The following is a 17,938-nucleotide window of genomic DNA, read 5'->3' on the forward strand; positions in this document are numbered from 1 at the left end:
ATTCATTTTCTGATATGGGATTATTTAAGAATTCTATTTCTTCTTCTGTTAGTCTAGGCAGTTTGTATTTTTGTATATATTCACCCATATCACCTAAATTGGTGTATTTATTGCCATATAATTGGGCAAAGTAATTTTTAATGATTGCCTTAATTTCCTCTTCATCGGAGGTGATGTCCCCCTTTTCATCTTTGATGCTGTTAATTTGCTTTTCTTCTTTCCTTTTTTTAATTAGATTGACCAGTACTTTGTCTATTTTGTTTGTTTTTTCAAAGTACCAGCTTCTTGTCTTATTTATTAAATCAATAGTTCTATCACTTTCAATTTTATTAATTTCTCCCTTAATTTTTAGGATTTCTAGTTTGGTTTTCTGCTGGGGGTTTTTAATTTGATCGCTTTCAAGTTTTTTTATTTGCATTTCCAATTGATTGATCTCTGCTCTCCCTTGTTTGTTAATATATGCACTCAGGGATATGAATTTATCTCTGATTACCACTTTGGCTGCATCCCAAAAGGTTTGAAAGGATGTCTCGCCATTGTCATTTTCCTCAGTGAAATTATTAATTGTTTCTATGATTTCTTCTCTAACTAAACGATTTTGGAGTATCATATTGTTTAATTTCCAATTCGTTTTTGATTTGGTTTTCCATGTACCATTACTGATCATTATTTTTATTGCCTTGTGATCTGAAAAGGCTGCATTTATTATTTCTGCTTTTCTGCATTTGTGTGTCATGTTTCTGTGACCTAATGTATGGTCAATCTTTGTGAATGTGCCATGTGGTGCTGAGAAGAAGGTGTATTCCTTTTTATACCTATTTATTTTTCTCCATATGTCTATTAATTCTAATTTTTCTAAGATTTCATTCACTTCTTTTACCTCTTTCTTATTTATTTTTTGATTTGATTTATCTAAATTTGATAATGGTTGGTTTAAGTCTCCCACTAATATGGTTTTACTGTCTATTTCTTCCTTCAGTTCTTCTAGTTTCTCCATTAGAAATTTGGGTGCTATATTATTTGGTGCATACATGTTGATTAGTGATATTTCCTCATTATCTAAAGTCCCTTTTAACAAAATATAATTACCTTCCCTATCCCTTTTGATCAGGTCTATTTTTGCTTTGGCTTTATCAGATATCATGATTGCCACTCCTGCCTTCTTTCTGTCAGTTGAGGCCCAGAAGGTCTTACTCCATCCTTTAATTCTGACCTTGTGGGTGTCTATCCGCCTCATGTGTGCTTCTTGATGTGTGTTTCTTTGGTAGGGTTTTGGATTCTAATCCATTCTGCTATTCATCTATGTTTTATGGGTGAGTTCATCCCATTCATGTTCAAAGTTATGACTGTCACTTGTGGACTCCCTGGCATTTTGATATCCTTCCCTAATTCTAACCTTTCTTCTTCAGATCTACCTTTTAGTCCAGTGATTTACTTTAAATCAGTCCCCCTTGTCCCCTCCCTTGATATGTTTCCCTTTCTAGTCCCTCCCTTTCTGTTCCCTCCCCCTTCCCCCTCTTCTTCCCTCCCTTTTTTTTGTTCCCTCCCCCCTACCTGCCTTGGTTTTCCCTTCTCCCTTCCCTTGTTGGGTAAGATAGAATTCAAGATCCCAATGGATCTGGATGTTCTTCCCTCTCAGAGTTGATTTCCCTGAGAGTAAGGTTTAAGTAAAAACTCTCTTCCTCTCCTTCTTATAGGAGTTTTCTTCCCCTCCCCTTCCCGTGTGAATCTTTGTGTGAGAAAGATTATTCTATTTGGTCTTTCTTTTCCCCCTATTTACACATTACATTTTCCCCACATGTTAGTATACATAGATTGATATAAATGTAGTCCTTATAGAAGAGAGTTTGAGTAAAAGAAAAAAATAACATTTTCCTCCTTTTCCCTTTTCTTCATATTTACCTTTTCAGGTATTCCATGCTCTTTGTTTTTCGATATCAAACTTTCCACAGAGCTCTGGTCTTTTCTTTGCAAAAACTTGGAAATCTTCTATTTTGTTGAAAGCCCATACTTTCCCTTGGAAGTATATAGTCAGTTTTGCTAGATAGCTGATTCTTGGTTGAAGGCCCAGCTCTCTTGACTTTCTGAAAATCATGTTCCATGCCTTATGGTCATTCAGAGTGGAACTTGCAAGGTCTTGTGTGACCCTGATTGGCATTCCTTTATATCTAAATTGTCTTTTTCTGGCTTCTTGGAAGATTTTTTCTTTTGCTTGAAAGGTTTGGAATTTGGCAATTACATTCCTGGGGGTTGTCTTTTGGGGATTTAGTGTAGAGGGTGTTCTGTGAACTTTTTCAATGCCTGTTTTGCCCTCTTGTTCTAGGATCTCTGGGCAATATTCTTTGATTATATCTTGTATTACGATGTCAAGTTTGCTGTTTATTTCTGGCTTTTCTGGTAGTCCAATTATTCTTAAATTGTCTCTTCTCCCTCTATTTTCCAAGTCTGTCACCTTGTCAGTGAGATATTTTATGTTCTCTTCCAATTTCTTGGTATTTTGGCTTCGCTTTATTAGTTCTTGCTCATTGTCTTCGAGTTGCCTTATTCTGACCTTTAAAGCCTGTTTTTCCTTTTCACTTTGGTCAAACTGGTTTTGTAGATGCGTGAATTTCTTTTGCATTATTTCCCACTTTTCCTCCCAGAAGGCTTCCATCTTTTTTGATCCTTTCTGAATCAAATTCTTCATGGGTTTGTGGAGAGTTTCCATTTCCTTTGGAAGGTTTCGGAGCATTGCTTCTCTTTCCTCTTCTATCTCCTCTGTATTTTGCATTTTTGCTCCATAAAATGTGTCCAAAGTCGCCCCCTTCTTCTTGTTTTTCTTGGAATTTTGGGGCTTTTGTGCTTCTGTGGAGTTTGCCATCTCTATCTGAGTGGGGAGGACTAGCTTTTCTTGTTTCTGTCTGGTGTTCAGAGGTTTTAGCCCCAGGCAGATTGTCCTTTCTATGCAATTGTTGTTCTGTCTTCCCTGGGAAGCCAGGAATTGCTGGTGTTTTCGTGTTACTGTCTTCCTCAATTCCCTCCCAATGCTTCTCCGTTGCTTTACTTCCACGCTCTGAGCCTGGCTTGGCCCTTTCCATGGGGTGTTTGTTTCTGTGCCTTGGCCGGCCAGAAGAGCCAGCACTCTGAGGGGGGAGGGGCCACAGCTTCCAGGAGCTCTGAGGGCTCCTGATAGGATTAACTTTCCCTGAGGCAGGGACCTTCTGTGAGACTTGGATGGAAGGTTCCATCCAGGGGTTTACAAGCTCCCTCTGTCTCTCTCTGTTTCCCTGCTGTCTGTGTTGGGTGCCTCCTCGTCTGAGTCAGGTTGTTTTCAGGAAGCGGTCTTCAGAATAGCCGGCCCTGAGGCTCTGAGGTTCCCTCTGCTGCCTCAGACTCATCACTCTGGTTTGGGGGGATGGGTCCTGGGACCTTCCTTCTGCCTACCCCTTAGGTCTGAGTGATCTCGGGTTCTGGCTTTTGGGGGGGGGGCGTACCTTTTGATCCAGGTCCAGGAGGAGGATTCCCGGGGTCTATGCTGTTGTTCGTTTTGAATTTCGGTGCCCTAGGAGCATATAGTTTGAGTTTGGTAGGGAAGGGTTTCCAGAGATCTGAACTTTAGCTTTCTCTAAGCTGCCATCTTGACCGGAAGTCTCCTTTTTTTTTTTACTTTTAAACATTATTTTATTTAGTAATTTTCAAACATTATTCATTGGAAACAAAGATCATTTTCTTTTCCTCCCCTCCCCCCCACTTCCCACCATCCCTTCCATAGCCGACGTGTGATTCCACTGGGTATCACATGTGTCCTTGATCCAAACCCATTTCCATGTTGTTGGTATTTGCATTAGAGTGTTCCTTTAGTCTCTCCTCATTCATATCCCCTCAGCCCCTGTAGTCAAGCAGTTGCCTTTCCTCAGTGTTTTTACTCCCACAGTTTGTCTTCTTCTTAAGGATAGTGTTTTTTCTCCTAGATCCCTGCAGATTGTTCAGGGACACTGCATTGACACTAATGGAGAAGTTCATTAAGTTCGATTGAACCACAGTGTATCAGTCTCTGTGTACAATGTTTTCCTGGTTCTGCTCCTTTTGCTCTGCATCATTTCCTGGAGGTTGTTCCAGTTTCCATGGAATTCCTCCACTTTATTATTCCTCCTGTATGACTTCTTGAAATATGATGTCTTAGTTTCTTTTTGGTCATGCCTTTCAGGTAGTATAACGCGTCTTAAGTTATCTCTTCTTGATCTATTTTTCAAGTTGTTTTTGCTATGAATCAATTTTTGGCTTATCTTTTGTTTTCTTTTTTCAACCTGTCTCTGATTTAATATTTCCTGATATCTGATAGAGTTATTAACTTCTATTTGGCAATTTCTAATTTTATGGGAGTTTTTTTCCTTTGGCAAAGTTTTGTATTTCTTTTTTCAAGCTTTTAAATCTCTCCAAATCTGTTTTCCATAGCTTTAATTTCTTTTCCCATTCCCCAAGTATTGCCACTTAATTTTTAAAAATTATTTTTTGCTCTTTTAAGAACTCTTCCTTCATTTCTTCCAGTATTTTTAGTTAAATTTGTTTCCAAGCTATGTTTTCCTTTGAGTCTTATTGTAGATGTTTTTGGAGTCATCTTCTTCTTCTGGGTTTGTTACTTGAGGATCCTTGTCACCATAATAGCTGTTTATGGTGGGGTTCTTTTCTATTTGATCATTCTGCCCTCTTTTGTCCTAACTTTAGACTGCTTTGCCTACTTCTACGGGAAATGTTTAGGTTGAACTTTTGTCTTTCTAGGTCCTTCTACTACTTTCCTTTTGTTATTGAGTGTTGTGTTATTAAAGGATCTCAGGATAGCTCAGACTAAAGACTTGCAAGCTTTTGATACTCTAAAAGAGTTCTGATTCAGAGCAAAATGTGATCATTGCCCTCCTAGACTGAATACTATAATTTTGTGGCCTGGTTTTATGTTCATGAAATCCTCCCATAAATTCACTCTTGGTTGGACATTCTAGTAGATTACTTCTGGGTTCAGGCACTACAGGCTATCTGGGAAGCTCTGTGGGTTTAAACAAAATATTGCAGGCTTCACTTTGGTCTGGGTTTTCTTTTGCTAATTCTAGGCCTCTGACTGGGTAGGAGGCTGGAACTGAGACTCTGCTTAGCTCTTGAGCTTAGAGCTACACAATTACTATTTGTTTCTGAATTTGCTCCTTGCTCTTTACACAGCCTTGAGCCTATGATTGCTTCTCACCCAAGAATACCACTCCTAGATTAGGGTCCATCTGTATGGATCTGGAACCTTTTCTTCCCTCAGTACAGAATCTTGGTTTTCTTTTAGTTTTTGCAAATTAGAATCTCTGCTATGTTATGTCTCTAGCCATATTCCATCCACTGGACCTGCAGTCCTCTTTGTCTCTCCCTATACTGACCTGGGATGGAACTATGTTTTAGTGTGATTTTCCCCCTAATATTTCTGAACAGGATTTGGTCTGATTCATTTTTCAGGTCTTTGTGGAGGAACTTTATGGGGAAACTTGGCTGTATTTCCTAATACTCTGATGTTATGGCCTCTGAAATTTTAAGAGCCAAATAAACTGGACTGATCAGAAGGCAATGACTAAGATGGTGAAAGGACTTGAAACTATATCCTAGAAGGATTGTTTGAAGATCTGAGAATATTTAGCATGGAAGAGGGATGACTTGAAGAGTGGGAAAGGTATCATCAAATTACTGAATCTCATTGTTGGAAAGGTATCTCTTGTCCAGGCCTTAACAGAAACATAACTCTTCTTCACAGCATGTCCAATAAGTGACTCTCCAAATTCCACATGAGGACTTTCACCGATGAAGAACTTAACACTTGCCAAGGCAACCCATTCCGTCTTTAGATAACTTAAAATGTTAGGAGGTTGTTCTTTTTTCTTGGGTTAAATTCTTTCTCCTTATTTTTTTTTTACTCTTTGATCTTTTCAAACATTTTAAGGTCTATCTTGTTGAAAAGATGGTTGACTTTAGGAAATTCTTCATGAGTAAAGAAAAACCCAATAGGTACAAGTTACAAGGGCTGATTTTGGTTCAATATATGGAAGACTTTTACCCTGTCATCATAAATGTTCAAGGAGAGCTTGATTCATCATCTGTCCAGGGACATTGTAGAAGAAATCCCTATAATTGGCAGACGCTCTCCAAGGTTCCTTTCCAGCTTTGGAATTTTTTGATTCTATGTCTGAATGGGAAATTTAGCATTTCATCAATAGCAATAAGGTATTTATTAATGTATGTTAGAATTGACATTGTGTTAATAAATATATTTCACATTTGAATAACCTTCAGAATTGTAGAGAGCCTTATTTTCATTGTCCTTGTTGAGCTTCACAATAGCCTTGTGAGGTGAGTACTATGATTATTCACATTTTGCAACTGAGCAAACTGAGACTAATTAAGGTAAAGAGATTTTTCTCAGTCACCAAACAAGTGTTTGAGGAGGAATTTGAACTCATGTGTTCTTTATCTAGAGTCTACAACACTATGATGTACTATAAAGATTAATAACGTGAACTCCCTAGAAGAACCTCACAAATTCCAAATTTGAGACCCAATGGTATTTTGGAAAAGAAGGAGTGGGTTATCTTAGAGCAAACAAGAAGCCTAGCTCATATATGACCTTGGAAGAGTTTATTTTCATTTTTGGCTCTCAGCTGAATGTGCTTTGCCATCTTTTTTTTTTTTTACTAGAACATGCCTCTAAGCACCACTCTTCCTGGGGACTTTGCAAAGTATTGTGACATTCTCAAGGACTTTGGCATCAGAAATCAATAGCTGTAATCTGTTCTGATTCACCAAATACAGCCATTCCCCACTTGGGACAGAAATTACTAATTCTTTTTATGACTTGACTTTCTCCCAATGATTTCAAAATAGATATTTGTCCAGTCCATATGTGCTAATGGGACCAGTGAATGGTTAATGTCCTCTCTGCACAGATAAATAATGCTTAGTAGGAGGGATCCCCCCAAAAGGGAACTTGGATACTTTGGGAATTAACCTCCGGCTTGCTACAAGTCCCAACTAAAATCCTATCTTCTATGAGAAGAATTTCTTTCCCACCTTAATGTTAATGCCTTCCCTCTGTATATTGTCTGCAAGTGTATCCCTTATTTATCTTGTTTGGGCATAGTTGTTTTCATGTTGTCTCCATGAATAACCTGGAACACTTTGAGAGCAGGGATTTTCTTTTGCCTTTCTTTAGCACAGTGCCTGGCACATAGGTGGTGTTTAGTAAATATTTCTTTGACTTTACCCCATTTACTCTGTAGCATTTCTCTTGTCAGCAGAGACAAGACTGCCATCAGTCTCTTCTTTTATCCATTCTATCCTCATTCTAGAACTTGCATCTCTCTTCTAGATGATCTGATTTTCACAGAGCAAGAGAATATATGATTGAGATTACAAAGGCACTAAAGATGGATGACAGATAGAACAGACCAAAGCAATCTGAAGGTGCTGTGATCCTTGAAAGAAAAATGGGAAAATTCAACTTTAAATGACAACAATCCCACAAAATCCAAACCCAATCAAAATAGAATATTGCTTTACTTTTCAATTTCCACATACATTTCCACTCAATTGCCACTTCCACATATCCCCCATCCCTCTTCCCAATGAAGACTTTAAATTATTGTTCCAAGTGGTTACATGGGTCTTTGCTTGCTTAGTTATGGTCATTATGCAAGGAAATGGTTTGAGGGTAGGGAATAGAGGGAGGAATTGTGACAGAAAGTGCGGTGTAGACAAAGGGACAGCTTGGCTATCATTATGAATTAAATCCTTTCTTTGTGATCAGTCTATAGCTCCTCCTGAGTGCATTTAAGATTCCTGTTAGAGTTAATGGGAATCTTGTTCTCACCTCCATTAGGAGGACAATGTTTAGAAATATGTTTAATTGATTTTGTTTTCTTTTGCCACCTTTAAGTAGGGGGGAAATTTCAGTCACTTTCTGTTCCTAAAAGCAAATGTTGATAACTTTTCCATACAGTCGTTTTTCTGTTGTGATTCCTAGTGGCTTGGCAAATTCTATATGAAATTCCTAATGGTAAGCAGAATTTAGTCCAGTTTTAAATCCTTAAGACTAAATTTCCAAAAAGGAAGTCATAATTTCCCCTCCTTTTAACTCACATTGAAAAGACATCTTTAATTCTCTCAATCCCGCAGTTGTCTCATTTTAAAAATACATGGTTTAAGGTTTATGAAGATCTGGTGTAGGGACACAAAAGCACAATAAAGGGCATGCATTTTTCATAGTCCAAATACTTAGAAATTGAATTTCAGCGAGTTACCTTTTCCAATTTCCATAACATTATATGAGTAAATGTTGCCAAAGCAAATATAGTCAGGACCTGGCTGGAGAACAATTTTATTATTTTTTTTCCATGTAAGCATGCCTATTTCTCTCTGTCATCCTCATTCTATTGCAGGTTACCATGCCCAAATGGAAAACTGCAAATATCTTGTAAAAATATTGAATAAGGATCCTTTAGACTTATTTAGTAAAAGTCATTTACCCTAATAGATCATGTTCTTAGGAAAGACAATGTACTTATCTGTATTAATTTAGAAATGGTGACAATGGCCATTTAAAAAAAATTAAAATCCTTACTTTCCATCTTGGAGTCAATTTTATGTATTGGTTCCAAGGCAGAAGAGTGGTACAGGCTAGGCAATGGGGGTCAAGTGACTTGCCCAGGGTCACACAGCTGGGAAGTGTCTGAGGCCAGATTTGAACCCAGGACCTCCCATCTCTAGGCCTGGCTCTCAATCCACTGAGCTACCCAGCTGCCCCCAACAATGGCCATTTCTATGGGATAACCCAACAAAGGATGATTTGGATATTTAAGCAGATTCTCACATCAAAATATTAAGAACTCGGTATTGGTAATTTCCCTAATTTACACTGATACAGACACATACATGTAATTCCCTGTGTCTTTCTCTGTTATGACTACCACTGGACCTTAACTTCAAGGGTTATGTGTGGTTAAATGTAAACAAAGCACTTTAAAATTGTTGATATATTCTAACAGGCTGATTAATTTATTTCCTAATAACCAAAGGCAGCTTGAGTGGAGAGAGAATGAAACTTGTGAGTCACAACAGATGGGTTCAAACTGATTTTACTCAACTCCTCAGAGCTGAAACTGACCTGCTTTGGTGGAGAAACATTCTTCATCCTTCTCTATCCAATTAAACCACTCATCTGGCTTCTCTTCATCCCCACTTTCCTGATCTTTCCTAAATTATTTTAAAAATCAAGTTAGTCTCACCTCAGAGGAATAGGAGTGGGAAAAATAGTAAACATAGGGATGGATTGGATTTTCTGAGCTTTAGTATAATATCAGAGACAGCATTGATAATGGATAGAATGCTAAGAAAGCCTGGGTTCAAATCTCACCTTTGAGGCTTCCTAGCTTTGTGACCCTGAGTAAGTCACTAAGCCATCACATGTCTCAGACACTTTCGAGAATTAATGTACTGAGCCATAAACAGGTTGTGTTTATATTTTAGAGGAAGCAAGAGTTGCATATGCTGAGAAAATCACAGATTCTTCAACTAGTCATCTAGGTTTATATTAATATTCCATACTAGCCAGTTGACATTCTAGTAATGAAATTATATGTCCTCGAGAAAAACACTGTATAAAAGGATTCTCTGAAAGGTTTTTGTAAATGGGATCAACCTTCATAAATCTGAGCATGTATTTGTTTATAGATTGAATGGTTTGGGAAGAAATCAGTACTGAGGTGGGAAAGAATGCAAATTAAACTCGTCAGAAATTATTGACAACTTGAAATAAAGCAGAAAGAAAGATTTTTCTTCTGAAGTTAAAATGTAAATCAATGGTATAACACATTTGATTTAGAATCTGAGAGTTTAAAGCTTGAAGGGGCCTTAGAAGTCTTCTAGGCTAACCCAATTCCCTCATTTATATGTAGGAAATTGAGGCTGAGAGAGATTATATAATTAGCCCCAAGGCCATGTAAGTATGAAATAGTTTAGAAAGGATTTAAGCCCAAGTCCTCTGATTCCAAATCCAGCATTATTTCCAATATATCATACTATTTACAAAATGATATTCTATACCAAGATGTGTAAAAACACATCCATGTCTTATTTCCATGAAAGGTCCAAGGGAGTCATGTAAAGCAACTTAACTCATTTTTAGATTTTATATATATCCTGTAAATTGGCTATATTGCTTTATAGTCCCACCTGAACCATATCTTGCCTCATCCCTTAAATATTGAGAAGCATCCACTTCTCTCCCCGCTTTGTCTTGAGGTATGTTCAGCTTGAATTTATGACTCAGTGAGTCTTACTTTTGTTCATAAATGACTGAGGAGCTAGTGCTGTGGAGTGCTGACAACTGTTCTCTTTGGTTCTGAAGCCAAAAGGACTGATGACTCAGAAGAGCTGAGCAAGAACAGGATATACATACAAAATATTTAGGCATATGGTTTTTCTATGTCTTTCCTGGAGGCTTTCAGATGAAGAAGAATTATTCTGAGCTGATGGATAGGTAAAGGGGCAGCTGACCATTTTCCACCCCTATTTCCCACCCCACCTCCACACAGCTTGGTTACTATGTGCCACACAACATATGGTATCCATTCCTTTTGTTTTTTTCTTTCCTGATTGCAGATGAATGAGTATCCTGAGATAGAATTGACTACATTATAAGCTTGAGAGCTTTGAATAGCTAGAAAAATCATCAAGATTATCCCAGCAACCAAAGTTGGTAGCAGAGACAGACTGACCAATGGAGAAAATGGAAACATCATGAAGAAAAATAAAATATACCCATACCTATACTTACCTTTGTGCTCTAAGTTTTCTGATTGTCTTTGTGCTTTAATCTTGAGCCCACCCTCCCCAGAGACCTTGCATGTGCAAAAGGAGAGTGTATCCCTGGTTTGGAAATCCTTTTGCAACTGTATTTGCCATGCCTTCTCAGGAAACACTCTTTTGGAAAAACCTAATTGATGGTAACTGGTTCATATTGGGGAGAACACACTCAATGGGGACTTGTGAGTGATAGTATCAGAAGCTATAAGCCCTAAAACTAATCTATAGAATCCTGAAGAAAGGAATTAGTTAACCACTTGGTGGGGACATACAAGAACCAATGAGCTCCAGGAGAATGAGCCCTGAACTCAGAGCCCAGAGCTACTGTTGGTTCAGAGAACTCTGGGTTCATTGTTCTCACATACATTCTATTAGCCCATTGATATGGACAGCCAAAGGAGAATGAAAGAGACAATTTTGGTAGAGAACTTTGTAGAACTGGGACATTAAAAAGAATTTGTAGACTTCTTGGTGTTGGAAGATATTGACAAATATTTCTATTTCTATACAGGTTGGTATCAGAGGATTATGGTAGACAGAATTTTGTACCTTCAAATAAAATTTCATGAGAAATTCTCAGAATGAATTGTATTGTATTGACCACACTGAATTGTATTTAACAAGCAAGGATAATTGATGGAGTTAATACAGGGATGGCTAATAATATGTTTATTATATGCCCTGTTCAATAAATTGCCAGTCTGTCTGTAGAAATTCCAGGGGGAGTCAGTTTAAGAGTATGTCATCTCTTAAACGTTTGTCAAGAAAGTGATTTTTCCTCTAACTTTGTTTAGACCAAACTTCTCTTCAGATATGAAACTTTCCCTCTCTTCTTTTCTCTCTCTGACACTTAAAAGAGTTTTATAAATATAGTTCCCCATAAAACAGATGAACAACAAAACATTAGAAAGACTAGTAGATTTTTTTTCCCTAGGAAGGGAACTAGAGCTTTTCTTCCTTAGCCTAGTCTTTGGGAGGTTCTTCCTTTGAGTCTACAGACAAAATCTTTTAACCTTTGAAGATATCTAGGGTCTCTTGCAACCAAAGGGCAGTATTCCAGATTTAGAGCAGGAAGGGAACCTAAAAGTTATCTAATCCGTCCATCATATCCAATCCATTCAAAAGGGAGGAAACAGACCTAGAGAGACTGAATGACTTCCCAAGGCTACCCTGGTTAGTTACATCAAATATTTATTAAGCACTTACTATGTGCCATCATCACCAATAGGCACTTATTAAATACCTACTATGTGCAGGCATGATACTAAGCACTGGTGATGAAGGGCTGAGCTAGTTGTTTCTATAGACTGCAGTATCCTAAATCTACTCATATGAATGGCTTCTCTAATAAAGTTTTGATTAGAACTGCCTTCTGATTTCATCCCAGACACTGACATTCTCTTACATCCTTTATTTTAACTTTCTTATCCAATCTTATTACTCACAATTCCCAATTTGAGCCTAGTGCTCCAGACAGACCAGTTTCCTCTTATCTTCCTGAGAAGCCATGCTCACTCCTATGTCTCTGCTCATGTTTTAATCCATTATTTGGATTACATTGTCCTTTCCTTTCTGCCAGCCTAAATTCTACCCATCTTTAAGGTCCAATTGCAGTATTTACCACCTTCTCCATTGAACCCTCTTTCAACTAATCCCCATTGACAGAGGCAGCAAGGTAGCATCATAGATAGAGTCGGACCTGGAGTCATCAAGATCTGAGTTAAAATCCAACCTCAGACATCAACTGTGGGTCACTGAGCAGGTCATTTAACCTTTGTTTGCATTTGATTCCTCAACTACAAAATGGGGATCATAATAGCTACTTACCTCCCAGGGTTATTGTGAGGATTAAATGAGATAATAATGGTATCGAGATTAACACAATGTTCGGCACATAGTAGGTACAATAAAAATACTTATTCTCTCCCCATTTCCCACTGACTTCTTAAATTTAAAATTAAGTTCTATAATCATTTATCAAGTGATTTCTAAGTAGAGGTAGATTGGATTTAGGTTGTATGTGTTTGAAGTGCTGATAGTTAAATTTATAAATCAGGACCTGACTTGTTGATTGTTGATTGCCTAGACTTAAAAAAGCAATAGAAAAATATAAATAATGCTAATTAAACTTAAAGGTGTGTCATGCACGTATTTCTCCTCCTTGAGTCAATAATTAAATATTTGCCAATACATATATGCTAATATGTGCTAGGCACTGGACTAGGTGTTAGGTGTTAGGGATACAAACAAAAATGAGACAATCCCTGCCTTCATGGACTTTATATTTCTCAGTAAAGCTATCTATCTATCTATCCATCTATCCATTTATCTCTCTATTTATCCATCCATCCATCTATCTATCTATCTATCTATCTATCTATCTATCTATTGATCTATATATCTATCGATCTATATATCTATTTAGCTGTCTAATATATACACAGATACCTGTACACACATATACATATATGGATGGATAGATAGATATTGGTATACTATATAGATAAGTAAATGTAAAATGAATATAAAATAATTGAGGAGAGGCTAATAACTGAGGAAATCAGTAAAGGTGTTTTATGTGAGGTGGCACTGGAACTCTCTCCTCTTTCTTCTAAACCATCTATTTTAATACATAATCCTCTCCTGTCCTTTATTATTACCTGCCTGCTTCAGGGGCCCATGACTTCTGTCTCCATGGAGGACATCTATGTAATGGGAGTTAGCCTACTGCCCAAACACTTGAAGAATCTTGGGGAGATTGCTTGTGGGAGAGTGTGATGGCATGTCACGAGGAACACTGTTCTCCACCTAAGAGAATGCATTGTTGTGACTTTCCATTTTGTTGGGAAAATGAAGAATTAGACTTTTGATTAGCCACTGATCCAGACCTGGGAGTGAATACAAGGACTGCTTTGAGGACAACTTGTCCTTTCTTGCCTTCCTTGCTGCTCAATGAAAAGGATGAGCCATTCCGAGTCTTTGGATGGGAGAAGGACCTCAAGCTTTCCCTCATCCAAAATTTGTATAAAACCTCAAGCTTGTGACTCTGGTATTAAGGGGAGAAGTGTCACCAGTGCCACTGGTCTACTTTTCTCCCACCTGAGTGGTTAAGAAGCCATGACCAAATGGTCCCGTTTTTATTTCTATCTCCAGTTTGTCTATTCTATCCTGCCTTAGGTGAAGGAGTTTTGGAGATGGAAGCTTTGGGGGAATATGATAGCTTTTTAGCATGTAGAAGAACCCAGATCTTTAACAAATATTCCAATAAAATTCTAAAAATGTACCAAAATGAATGATGATAAAAGAAAAAGAGAATAAACAATATATTTCTCCATCTACTCTAGGACTGCACAAAATGGCTATCAGAATTCTGTGGAACCCAAGAACAAAGATAAGCCAGGGTGGATAGAAGGTAGACTGTGAAGTAGCCCAGTCTTATACACTGACCCTATAGCTCTGAGAACTAACAGTATTCAGGTCCTAAGCAGGTAGCTCATAACTGAGTCACTAGAGCTTGTCCAATCCAATAGCCTGTGCTCAACCCAGCATCTAGGTATTCCTTGAAGAAATTGGAGGCCAGGTATCTTGGACTTGAATAACAGTGAGAGAGGCTAGACAATTGCTACAAAAGGTGAAGTTACTGTATTCAGAACCAAATAGGACCTGCCTATGCCATGTGGTAGTATGGGAATGGAGTTTGATCCATGTACAAGACTGATGCTAGCAATTTGAGTAAACTGAAGAATACATAAAACAGCAAAGAAATGCCTTGCACTGAAAGATGACCAAGGGACAACCCCAAGAAAAAAAAAGAATTCCGGACACAAGGATTATAAGAGTGCCAGGAAGAAATGAAACAAGAATTACAAAACATAATACCTGGGGTAAGGAGAGGTCAGGAGAAAAATGGAAAATAAATTCAATACTTGAATTTCATATAACTTAAAATGAAACCAATGGAAAATGAATACTCAATAAGACAACAAGAAATATCAAAATATTGGGGAAAACTCAGAAGAAGATGTAAGGAAAATAATACATTATAAAAAGTGACTTGGAGAAAAGATCAAGGAGAAAATCTAAGAATCATTGCACTACCTGAAAATATTTTTTAAAAGGTTTAGAAATTACATTTCAAGAAATCATATATTAAAACCATCCAGATCTACTAAAAAAAGAGAGCAAAATAAAAACAGAAAAACTCCACTGCAGATCCAACAGGTATCTATTAAACATCTACGTGCATAATTATATGCTTGATTTAGACATGATCCTTGACCTCTAGGAACTTAATCTCTGCTTAGGGAGATATAATTATAGACCTAAGGCAGTTTTTAAATATCATAGATGTAGAATAGGAAGGAAACCTAATGATCATCTGTTTCAGTTCCCCCATTTTTAGTTGAGGAAACAAATCTAGAGCAGCGAGAGGCTTGAGATTAAGTGACATGCAAGTTGGGACTAAGGTCTACTAGAGAAAAGGAGAAAATGCAAACCAGAGTTCATTAAATTATAGTTATTGCTAATACCTTGTAATAGAGGTTCTTCAACTAGGATATTTAGGGTAAGAGAAATGCTGGAACGGTGACACTAGGAAATAAGGTTTGAGAAGAAGCTGGGATTCTCACTCCTTCCCTCCATCCCACTTCCTGCCCCTTTCTCTCAGTTGGTCTTAATAGCTCTTCTCAGATGGTAAATTGGCAGCAGCTTTTAAGAGATTAATTACACACTATAGTACCTTCTTTTAAAGAAGGAAGGTTAAGGAATTGGGAGAGGGAAGAGGAATTAGGATCTCCCTAATTTTCTCTAAGTTCACTATAGGAAAGTAAAGTTATTTGTCTTTAAGGGGATATTATTGATGAACTGAAAGGATCTTCAGAGTTATACACAAATCTTTCAATGTGAAGTCAATAGCCAGGAATCCAGAGCAGTCTATCTGCCAGCTCCTTCTTCAGAGTTCAAAAGGAAAGAGTGATGATCAGTTTCAGGTACTAGCTTACTTAACTGCTTCCCTCCTGACCTGATTCTTCTTTGGAATCTTTCCTTTTCTCCTTGATTGATAGACCTTCAAGCTTCCACTTCTTGCATCTATTTGCAAATCTCTGTTGTGGTAATCAGTTTCTCACAACTTTTATTCTTTTTCAATCAAAAATTAATATTATTCCAAGAATTTAAGTTCCCAAAACCTCCCATGTTTATAATGTACTGTTTTCAACTGGAGGCACAATTTAGTGTTGGTACTTCTGAAAAAGTTCTAAAACACTTGGGCCATCTTCCCCACCTTTTTTCCCCTTCTTTCTTTTTATTCCCCACCTTTTTCTGTCCCCTTCTTTTCCCCTACTTTTCTCACCTCCTCCAGCAAAGCAGCAAAATACTCTTCAGCTTAGTCTAATAGAAATGTTTGGAGGCTCTCCTAGGATAAGTGATTAGCCTTAAGTTTGAAGTAGACTTGTCATCTTTATTGTAATGACTCACAATCAATTAATATTTCTCCATTTATTTAGATATCATTATTTGTGTGAAGAGTGTTTTGCAATTGTAGTCATATAGTAGCAGGTAGACTCCCAAGTATTTTATATTGTCTGTATTTATTTCAAATGGAATTCTATCTGTTTTGGCTGAGTTTTATTGCCAATATATTGAAATGCATTCCTGGTATATAAATCTAGCCTGGTCATACTATACAATCTTTGTGATATTTTGTAATTTCCTTGTTACTATATTATTTTAAATTTTTGTATCAATATTCATTAGGGAAATTGGTCTATAACTTTCTTCCTGTTCTGACTCTTTTACCTTAAGGATTGAGACTATATTTGTTTCATAGAAGGGATTTGGTAGGATTCTCTCTTTACTTATTTTTTCCAAACAGTATATGTAGTATTGAAATTGTTCTTTAAATGTTTGATGGAATTTGCTTATAAATCCATTTGGTCCTAGGTTTTTTTCTTAGGAAAATTATTTATGGTTTGTTCGATTTATTTTTCTAAGAAATAATTATTTTTGTATTTTATTTCCTCTTCTATTAATCTGAGCCATTCATTTTAGAAAAAAAAAAGATATTCATTCACTTCATTTAGATTGCCAGTTCTATTAGCATATAGTTGGGCAAAATAGCCTCTAATAACTGCTTTTATTTCATCTTCATTGATTGTGAATTCTCCCTTTTCATTTTTGATGCTCCTAATTTGGTTTTCTTCTTTCTTTTTAAAATGAAATTAGCCAGGGGCGGAGTCAAGATGGCAGCTTAGCAAGCAGCAAAAGTTCAGACCTCGTGGAAGACCCTTCCTTACCAATACAGACTGAATGCTCCTAGGGCACCAAAATTCAATCTGAACAACAGGACAGAAGTGGGGAACCCTCCTTCTGGACTCAAATCAAAAGGTACACCCCCCCAAAAGCCGGAATCCGAGAATACTCAGGGCTAAGGGGAAGGCAGAGGGTAGGTCCCAGGACTCCTCCCCCACAACCCAGAGGGCAGAGCCCCCAGCAGCAGCGGGAACCTCTGAGAGGGCAAAGGTGCTGGTTTGCAGGGTCTACCTTGTGAGCAGCAGGGTGCCGGGCTCGGAGCATCCAGCTTGGACAGCGGGGAGGAAGCCAGGGAGAAACTGGCCGTGGCTGGATCCCTCCATCCGGCTCCAGTCTCACCCTTGCCTTGGGCACATCCAGACCAATCCAGTTGAACTAATCCCATCAGAACTCCTCAGAGTTTAGGGAGGTGGGCAAAGGCACTTGCAGACAGCAGAGAAGCAGCTTGAGAGAACTGGAGAGAGCCTGGGCGGCCCAGCCTTCCAGGAGTCTTCAGAGCCTCAGTGCTTCATACCACATACAGCCCAACCCAATTGAACTCAATCCAATCAAAAGCCTCCAGAGGACAGGAAAGCTAACATTCCTCCCCTAGAGACTGTACCAAGAGATCTGACAAAGTTCCAAGAGGGAAGACTGACAGCCCCAAAACCAAAACAAAATGAGAGGAGCAAGAGCACACAGCCAAATACGGGGAGCAAAGAAGTGGTAAACTCGAGCAAACAACAGAAAAAGAAGAAAGAAATTACAATAGACAGCTTCTGCACAG

The sequence above is a fragment of the Monodelphis domestica genome, chromosome 8, assembly GCF_027887165.1.
Source record: "Monodelphis domestica isolate mMonDom1 chromosome 8, mMonDom1.pri, whole genome shotgun sequence".
Lineage (NCBI taxonomy): Eukaryota > Metazoa > Chordata > Mammalia > Didelphimorphia > Didelphidae > Monodelphis > Monodelphis domestica.